The sequence below is a fragment of the Oncorhynchus nerka genome, linkage group LG23 (genome assembly GCF_034236695.1).
Source record: "Oncorhynchus nerka isolate Pitt River linkage group LG23, Oner_Uvic_2.0, whole genome shotgun sequence".
Classification (NCBI taxonomy): domain Eukaryota; kingdom Metazoa; phylum Chordata; class Actinopteri; order Salmoniformes; family Salmonidae; genus Oncorhynchus; species Oncorhynchus nerka.
Genome location: NC_088418.1, coordinates 31,014,439 through 31,023,452, shown reverse-complemented (window position 1 = coordinate 31,023,452; position 9,014 = coordinate 31,014,439).

The following is a 9,014-nucleotide window of genomic DNA, read 5'->3' as shown; positions in this document are numbered from 1 at the left end:
TGGCACATTGTGCTCTAGCGACTCCTTGTGGTGGGTCGGGCGCCTGCAGGCTGACTTCGGTTGTCAGTTGAACTGTGTTTCCTCTGACACATTGGTGCGGCTGGCTTCCGAGATAAGCGGACGGGTGTTAAGAAGCGTGATTTGGCGGGTTATGTTTTGGAGGACGCATTGCTCGGCCTTTGCCTCCTGAGCCCATTGGGGATTTACAGCAATGAGACAAGATCGAAAAAGGGGGTAAAAAAGAGGAATCTTTTACTATTTTATTTGCATAACCATTGCAGAATATATTCCTCACCTTTCTGGCTGTGATGGGTTCGTATTCCCAAAATGAGCCATAGCCTACAACAAATGACCATACACATCTCATTTAATTGGACCTAGTAGCCTAGTCATTAGATAGGCTAGTTCAAGTTTTGCCATATTATATGCAGCACATTGTATAATATTTATAATACTGGTATACAGTTGAATTTAACAGCTGATCTTTTACATTGAAGTAGGCCTATGTTTAAATTTTTTTGTCATGTGCACAAGTACAGTGAAATGCCTTTCTTGCTTGCTCTTTCCCAACAGTCCACTAGTGAATATCAGTAGTACTATAACATTTTTTTTTAAAGACAGGTCAAGTAGAACAAAAATACATGAGAAATATTACTGTAAGTACTGTAATTGCATTTTTTTGAGTAGCCTTGCCCTGCAGTACTATGATTCAGAATTCGCAGGCAGTCCATAATATTTAGGTTGGCGGGAAAAGTCTATATTAAACATTGTTGAATTCAAACATTCTGCTGACAGGTCCACAACAATTTGCCATTGTTTTGATGTTTAGAAACCATAGCAGCGGGAAGTAGAGGCGCTGAGGGTGCTGCAGCCCCAACAATACCTATTTAATCTCAGATCCTATACCAAGGTAGAACATAGAAACCCAATAAATCTATTGAACAACTGTTGTCTTTTACATGCTATGGCCTAATAATGCCAACAATGGTTCCAAATTAAACAGCAAATAAAGGGCGCATTACCATAAAAGGTGAATGGAGGCGTTTTCCAGGCGGAGTTTTAATGCCTGTTCACAAGTGCACAGTTTTACAACAGGTCTGATTTATAACGGGAAACATGCATGTGCCAAGTTTATCAATCTCAATATTTTTGTATGTGTGCAGGCTTTTCAGAAATTTACCCAACGATTATACATTAGGCCCCTGGTCTGGTGACTCAAAGACAGAAACTCTGTGGTCTAGTAGTGTAATACCTCGCCATTAGCTTGTCAGCGGACGCTCTTGAGTTCAGCACTAGAAAATAGTGTACTGGTTTTATTCGAGAAGAGACAGGGCAGTACTTTAGAGGTACGGTTTATTTGAATGAATGTTCTGCTAGTTAATCGATGTCAAGACATTTAAGTGGCAGTGTTGGCATGAATTATCTGTAGAAAACGTTACGCTTAGCTATGCAGCTAACGTAAATATGAAAGAAAGTGTGCATGAACATCACTTAGGCCTACCTGAACCAGAGACGTTGAATATGGCGATTCTCCTTTAAGCCTAGGAAGCAGACATTCAACTTGCCATTCACCAGGTTTTCAAGCTTATTAATGTCAAAGTATGTTCGGTACTTACCAAAGAATGGAGTTTCGCTGATCAATTATTGTCAATACTGCCGTCACAGCTGGTATGTACTTCCAAAAAAGGTCTAAATAAAAAGTTACATGCTACTGAAAAAATGTATTTTCTGGGAATAATCCAAGTTTATTGCGCCAAATCTACCTTTTCTGCACCTCCAATAAAATCAGTCGTTATTGCCATTGTAGATTTCAACGCGCATACAGGTGCACACCAAGGGGCCAGGGTTCTGGTCTAGATGCACGGATTCAACTGGTCCTACAGTGTTGTTTCATACTGCAGTTTTTAACTGACGACTGGTCCACAAAGACAATTTCCATGGATGGCCACAAAGAGAAATCAGATGAGAAATCCTTCTCCATAGATGCTGTATACCACGTTCTGTAAAGACTGGTCCTGTGGTTCTGGAGAAAGGACATTATAACCTCTTTAAAAAATCCAAATAAATCCATCTTTGGGGAAGTTAGGTACTGGTAAATGTATTCCTTTTATGGAAATGTATGCATTTTTAATTAATTTTATAGTTCCTAAACTACAATAGTTATGTAATTGTAAGACCTTTGTACAGTTGGTCTAGTGTCTGTAGCTTAAACTGTTAGAGAGCTGTAACATTTTCAAAACCAAACACTAGGTTGCCATTGACAACCATTGTGTTTTGTGACATTTCATAAAGTCATAATGCGCAGTAATAATGTTTTATGGCAGGACTTGTGCTATTATCAGACCTTCTGGGAAATAATTTTAAAAAACAACGTTTTAAGTGAAATATTTGCTATTCTCTGAATCCCAAAAAAGACAGGAAATTCAAAAGCAAATTTGACCTATGCACTAACAAGGCTTTTCAGCATAAGCAGCTTTATTGATCTAATGTACTTCAACCACAGATGTACTCACATTGGATGGGTTTTATTACAATTCAAACCTTCCCTCAAACAACCTATACTCTTAGAGTAGGGTTTACCCCATCAATGTACTTGGTAATGTAAATGTGTTTTTTTAATGACAATTAGCTCATGAGGCTTTTATTAGATAAGTTATATTATTCAAAAATCAATGGGTATGTGTAAATAATTAAAAATGTTCTTCCCTGAGCAGGAGGTCAGCGTACCCTCGGCCCAGATGTTTGTCCGCATGCTGTCGACGTACCTGGAGAAGAGCCAGAGTGGTTATTCTCAAGACCAACTCCAGGTATCGTCGACAAGCGGACCGTCGCCAGACCCCAGCACCCCGCTACCGCACGCCCTGATCTGCCCTGATCTGTTTCACCTGTCCTTGTGATTGTCTCCACCCCCTCCAGGTGTCGCTTATTCTCCCCAGTGTATTTATCCTTGTGTTTCCTGTCTCTCTGTGCCAGTTCATCTTGTATGTTTCCAAGTCAACCAGTGAATTTTTCCCGTTCTCTTTTTGATAGTCTTCCCGGTTTTGACTCCTGCCTAACTCTGGACTACTTTCCCGCCTGCCTGATCATCCTGCCTGCCCTGACCTTGATTCTGCCTGCTCTTTGGTACCTTTTAAACTCTGAACTGGCTTTGACCCTTTTGCCTGTCCACAACCATTCTCTTGCCTTCCCCTGTTGGATTAATACATATTGTAAGACTCTGCCTCCTGTATCGGCATCTGGGTCTCGCCTTGTGTCATGATAGTAAAAGCACATCGACGAAACGGTAAGCAAAAAGTTTGAATTTGGTCATATGAGGAAATGTGCCTTTACTGCCTTTTGAATTGTGTTTTAATGTCCTTAGTCAATGAAGCATAATGCCAAATATATGCCAAGACCATTGTGAAATAAGGTGAGCTGTCACCTGCTTTTATAGGAAGCCTTGAGGTGGTACCACCCAGCATCTAGAAGGGAGTGTGTTTCATACCGAATCCCTCCCTTGAGATGACGTAGAGGCACGTTCTCAAGGTGCTTCTACGTCACAACTTCAATGGTAGAGTTGAACCGCTAGGGGCAAAAAGAGAAATGTACTACTAAAAGACTAACATATCACTTTTGCAACGAACTGTCAAAATGAAGACCAGAATTGACGTATTTCACTAACTAAGCCTAAAATATTTGATTTTCAAAGTTACTCTTTAAGCTGTTTGTTCTACAGACCTACCGCTTCTATCTTTTTGGTCTTTAGCTATAGGCCTACCACTAATATTTTTTATTTTCCGTGGGATAGTGCCCCTTGCTTTATATTTAAAATCCAGGTTTTTTATAAGCCTACCATGAACCCATGTTGAGGCTGAGCAAGACCTGTGATAGGAGAGTAGACTATGCAGAAAGCTTTGCAGAGTTAATCATTGTTATAGCCTAGATCTATCAGAATTCAGGATAAGACCCAGATGCAGACAGTTTGAATCGCAGAAGTTGATTTATATAACAGGAGGCAGGCAAACGACAAGGCAGGCAGAGGTCGGTAATCCAGGGCAGAGTCTGTAAGGTACAGAACGGCAGGCAGGGTCAGGGCAGGCAGAATGGTCAAAACCAGAAGAACTGGAAAACCGGGACTAAGGAGAACAGTACGGAAAAACACGCTGGTATGCTTGACGAGACAAGACCAACTGGCAACAGACGAGTGGCGATTTTAGCATGTAAATCTTGGTCAGGCAAACTCAACAAAAAAAAGTTGGATGCATGCCAGTAAAGAAACTACACAACACTAAACAATACATTTATTGCACTATGGCATAAGGAAACGACGAGCGGATAAGAGGCATTCCGTAATTTCGATTAAAACATGAATAAGGGAGCGACGACGGACGTAGTCAATATAACTCTCCCTTTGTTTGGGATCAGCCCAGTGTTTTAGTATACATGTTTGATTTAGGTGTATTTAAAACCCCTATTGTGTATTCCTACACCTGTCTCCAAATCCTTTATACCAGCGTGACAATGCCAAAATAACATGCAAAACAGGCAATGTATAATTGTTTTGCTAAAGATGTGGGGCTCAAAACAGGTTGGGCTCTATCTTCACTATTATTCTACAATGTAGAAAATAGTAAAAATAAACTTTTGACTGGTACTGTATATCGGGGTAGACTATTAAACTCTTACACTACGAGGTCCGGAGCCTGCTAGTTTTCTGTTCTGCCCGATAATTAATAGCACACACCTGGTGTCCCAGGTCTAAATCAGTCCCTCACTAGAGTGGAACAATGAGAGGGGGAAAAGCAGTGGAACTGACAGGTACAGAGTTGAGTTTGAGGAATATATTTTTTGGAGTAGAGTTAATTTCACACTATTCTACAAAAACCACAATGGCAAAAAATGTTTTATCATGAAAGTGCATATGCCTATAGCTTTACTGCATTTAAAGACCAATTTAACCTTTTGCTGACCCGTTGCTGACCCGTTGCTGACAGGTGTATAAAATTGTGCACACATCCATGCAATCTCCATAGACAAACATTGGCAGTAAAATGGCCTGTACAAGAAGAGCTCAGTGACTTTTCATGTGACACCGTCATAGGAGTGCTGAAGCACGTAGCATGTAAAAATCACATGTCCCCGGTTGCAATGCATAGTGCCAACTGCAAAGTTTGGTGGGGGAGTAATAATGGTCTGGGGCTGTTTTCATGGTCCGGTCTAGGCCCCTTCGTTCCAGTGAAGGGAAATCTTAACACTACAACATTCGAGAACGATTCTATGCTTCCAACTTTGTGGCAACATTTTGGGGAAGGTCCTTTCCTGTTTCAGCATAACAACGCCCCCGTGCACAAAGTGAGGTCCATAGAGAATGGTTTGTCGAGATCGCTGTGGAAGAGCTTGACTGGCCTGCACAGAGCCCTGACCTCAACCCTATAGAACACCTTTGGGATGAATTGGAACGCCGACTGCGAGCCAGGCCTAATTGCCCAACATCAGTGCCCAACCTCACTAATGCTCTTGTGGCTGAATGGAAGCAATGTTCCAACATCTAGTGGTAAGCCTTCCAATAAAAGTGGAGGCTGTTATAGCAGCAAAGGGGGGACCAACTCTATATTAATGCACATGATTTTGGAATGGGATGTTCGATGAGCACTACTTTTGACCATGTAGTGTATTTTACCTTTATTCAACCAGATCGGTCTAATTAAGATGAAAATTGAATAATAACTTAATTAATATTTTTTTCTCAATCTTAAATGTAACTAAATGTAATCTACATAATCCCCAAAAGTAATTATCATGAGAGGACCATAAACAATAACTAGTAATGCTGCATACGTAAGGACCGACGCCGGAGATGAGAAGCAGGTACGGGGAGTCAACATTTTAAATAGGAACAGACATGAAACAAGACAGGCACAGCGTTAGCACACGGGCAAAACAATGACAATCGACAATCAATGCAGCGGGGAACAGAGATGGGGAACTGACAAATATAGGGGAGCTAATAATCAGATGATTGAGTCCAGGTGAGTCCAATAATACGCTGATGCACATGACGGGGAAAGGCAGGTGTGCGTACTGATGGTGGCAGGAGTGCGTAATGCTGGGGAGTCTGGCTCCTTTGAGCGCCAGGGAGGGGGAGCGGGAGCATGCGTGACAGCATAGTCCAAGAAAAGATGACATCTCACCTTTCTGGTAAAAAAAGGTGGTGTAGTCACTTTTGAAGTACACAGTACAAATATGATAAAAATATTAAATATTTTATCTGATGTATTTCCTAATCAACACAACTGTATGATTAAGACTTGAAATTACATTTATCTAAAAAATAGTGTAATAACATACAAAAACTCAAGTCCTTTTGTTCTTCCGACCTCACCAGCAAATACCGACCAAGAGAATTCTCTTCGGTTATAGTCAGAGCCGTGTATATTCCCCCTCAAGCCGATACCACGACAGCCCTCAAAGAACGACACTGGACTTTATACAAACTGGAAACCACATATCCTGAGGCCGCATTTATTGTAGATGGGGATTTTAACAAAGCAAATTTGAGGAAAACGCTACCGAAGTTCTACCAACACACTGACTGTAGTACTCACGCTGGTAAAACATTGGAATGCCTACAAGGCATTCCCCTGACATCCCTTTGGCAAATCTGATCACGACTCCATTTTGCTCCTCACTTCCTATAAGCAGAAACTCAAACAGGAAGTCCCCTTGCTAAGGTCTATTCAATGCTGGTCTGACGAATTGGAATCCATGCTTCAAGATTGTTTTGATCATGTGGACTGGGATATGTTCCGGAAAGTCTCTGGGAATAACATCAACGAATACATGGATACGGTGATTGAGTTCATCAGGAAGTGTATAGGAGAGGTTGTACCCACTGTGACTATTAAAACCTACCCAAACCAGGAACTGTGGATAGATGGCAGCATTCGTGCAAAACTGAAAGTGCAAACCACCGCATTAACCCATGGCAAGGTGACTGGGAATATGGTTGAATACAAACAGTGTAGTTATTCCCTCCGTAAGGCAATCGAACAGGCAAAACATCAGTATAAAGACAAAGTGGAGTTGAAATTCAATGGTTAAGACACGAGACGTATGAGGCAGGGTCTACAGACAATCATGGACGACAAAGGGAAAATGAGCCACATCGCGGACACCGACGTCTTTCTTCTGAACAAGCTAAACACCTTCACCCGCTTTGAGGATAATACAGTGCCACAGATGTGTTGCTTTGTGTCTGCGTGTTCCAGCCAAATGCATTTTGCTAGCAGAAGTAGGCCAGGCTCCATTTCCTAAAGGCTACAAGTACAGTGCATTCGGAAATGATTCAAACCCCTTTACTTTTTCCACATTTTGCTATGTTACAGCCTTATTCTAAAATGTATTAAATTGTTTTTTTCCTTCATCAATCTACACACAATATACAATGCATAATGACAAAGCAAAAATATGTTTTTAGAAAATTTAGCAAATGTGTTAAAAATACGAAACTGAAATATCACATTTACATACGTATTCAGACCCTTTCCTCATTACTTTGTTGAAGCACCTTTGGCAGCGATTACAACCTCAAGTCTTCTTGTGTATGACGCTATGAATGGGTTGAGTCACTGATGTGATCTTCCTGTCTGGGTTTGCGCCCCCCCTCTGGGTTGTGCCATGGCGGAGAACTTTGTGGGCTATACTCGGCCTTGTCTCAGGATAGTAAGGAGGTTGAAGGTATCCCTCTAGTGGTGTGGGGGCTGTGGTTTGGCAAAGTGTCACCTGCTGGGGGTATCATCGGATGGGGCCACAGTGTCTCCTGACCCCTCCTGTCTCAGCCTCCAGTATTTATGCTGCAGTAGTTTGTGTCGGGGGGTTAGGGTCAGTTTGTTATATCTGGAGTACTTCTCCTGTCTTATCCGGTATCCTGTGTGAATTTAAGTATGCTCTCTCTAATTCACTCTTTCTCTCGGAGGACCTGAGCCCTAGGACCATGCCTCAGGACTACCTGGCATGATGACTCCTTGCTGTCCACCTGGCTGTGCTGCTGCTCCAGTTTCAACTGTTCTGCCTGCAGCTATGGAATCCTGACCTGTTCACCGGACGTGCTACCTGTCCCAGACCTATTATTTGACCATGCTGGTCATTTATGAACATTTGAACATCTTGGCCATGTTCTATTATAATCTCCACCCGGCACAGCCAGAAGAGGACTGGCCACCCCTCATAGCCTGGGTCCTCTCTAGGTTTCTTCCTAGATTTTGGACTTTCTAGGGAGTTTTTCCTAGCCAACGTGCTTCAACACCTGCATTGCTTGCTGTTTGGTGCTTTAGGCTGGGTGTCTGTACAGCACTTTGAGATATCAGCTGATGTACGAAGGGCTATATAAATGCATTTGATTTGATTTGATGAGCTTGGCACACCTGTATTTGGGCAGTTTCTCCCATTCTTCTCTGCAAATCCTCTCAAGCTCTGTCAGGTTGGATTTAAATATATATTTTTATTTTTTATATCACCTTTATTTAACCAGGTAGGCTAATTGAGAACAAGTTCTCATTTACAACTGCGACCTGGCCAAGAATAAAGCAAAGCAGTTTGACACAACACAGAGTTAAACATGGAATAGACAAACACAGTCAATAATACAGTAGAAAAGTCTATATACAGTGTGTGCAAATGAGGTAGGATAAGAGGTAAGGCAATAAATAGGCCATGGTGGCAAAGTAATTACAATATACCAATTAAACACTGGAGTGATTGATGTGCAGAAGATGAATGTGCAAGTAGAGATACTGGGGTGCAAAGGAGCAAGATAAATAAATACAGTATGAGGATGAGGTAGTTGGATGGGCTATGTACAGGTGCATTTATCTGTGCGCTGCTCTGAGAGCTGGTGCTTAACTTCTTTGGGATAGGGGGCAGCATTTTCACTTTTGGATAAAAAGCATGCCCGGAGTAAACTACCTCCTACTCAGTCACAGATGCTAATATATGCATATTATTAGTAGTATTGGATATAAAACACTCTAGTTTCT